General features: G+C 40.5%; 1 non-coding gene across 1 annotated transcript; it reads left to right on the forward strand.

Moving 5' to 3' along the window:
- Positions 1 to 662: 662 nt before the first annotated feature.
- Positions 663 to 769, forward strand: LOC141604391 (small nucleolar RNA R71). The gene has a single exon (XR_012526092.1). It is a non-coding gene; the product is annotated as a small nucleolar RNA R71 (small nucleolar RNA).
- The last annotated feature ends 398 nt before the right edge of the window (positions 770 to 1167 follow it).

Here is a 1167-nt window from a genome sequence, read left to right on the forward strand (position 1 = left end):
TTTGGAGGACCGCTTTTTGACCATCCAAACCTTGGTCATTTTGTTGATTGTATGGAGTTTGATTTTGGTAACCTTGGTTTTGGTTGTAAAAGGGTCTTTGATTTTGGTTTCTCATGGGAGGTGGGGTGTATGTTGATTGAGGGTTTTGAACATTTTTGCTTTTGTATGAGAGATTTGGATGGAATTTGGTGTTTTCATTGTAATAGTTTGAATAAGGGGTACCACTCTTGTATGCTTGAAAAGCATTCACTTGCTCATTTGTTCCCCTACATTCACTTTGGTCATGTCCCAAAGTTCCACAATTCTCACATATCCCACTTGGGATTGATGAAGATGCCGTCATGGCATTAACATGATGCTTTGGTGATTTTGAGACTTCTTCAAGTCTAGCCATAGCTTTTTCAAACTTCAAATTGATGGTATCAATGTGAGCACTAAGTCGAGCACCTAATTGAGTAATGGAGTCCACTTCATGCTTTCCTTCTCTAGTAGCCTTGCGAGGTCTACTATATTGTGAGTTATGGACCGCCATTTCCTCAATTTTGTTCCAAGTTTGATTGTCATCAACTTCGGTGAACATTCCATTTGATCCCATGTTGAGAATGTTCCTTGAGTCTTCATAAAGACCGTTCCAAAATTGTTGTACCAAGAACCACTCGCTAAGTCCATGATGAGGACATGAGCGACAAATTCCCTTGAATCGCTCCCAAGCTTCATACAAAGATTCTTCATCTCTTTGCTTAAAGCCCGTAATTTGAGCTCTTAGCATGTTGGTCTTTCCGGTGGATAGAACTTTTGTAGAAAGCTAGAGCCAACTTCTTCCAAGAATCAATTCCGAGAGTAGTCTTATCAAGGCCTTTCAACCATTGTTTCGCGGTGCCAATTAGAGAAAAAGGAAATAAGACCCATCGAATTTGGTCTTGAGTTACACCGGTTTGAGAAATCGCATCACAATAGTCGCAAAAAGTCTCCATATGAGAATTAAGGTCTTCACTAGGCATCCCCCCAAATTGGCTTCTTTCGACTAATTGGATAAATGCGGATTTGGCAATAAAATTTCCGGTTAGATGTTGTGGTGTGGGAGTACCATTGGGTAGGTTCTCCTCGGTGGGTACGGAATGTGATGAAAACTTAGGCATTGTGGGTTGATTTTGTGTTGGATTTTGT

Source organism: Silene latifolia, chromosome 9 (genome assembly GCF_048544455.1).
Source record: "Silene latifolia isolate original U9 population chromosome 9, ASM4854445v1, whole genome shotgun sequence".
In the NCBI taxonomy this organism is placed as follows: domain Eukaryota; kingdom Viridiplantae; phylum Streptophyta; class Magnoliopsida; order Caryophyllales; family Caryophyllaceae; genus Silene; species Silene latifolia.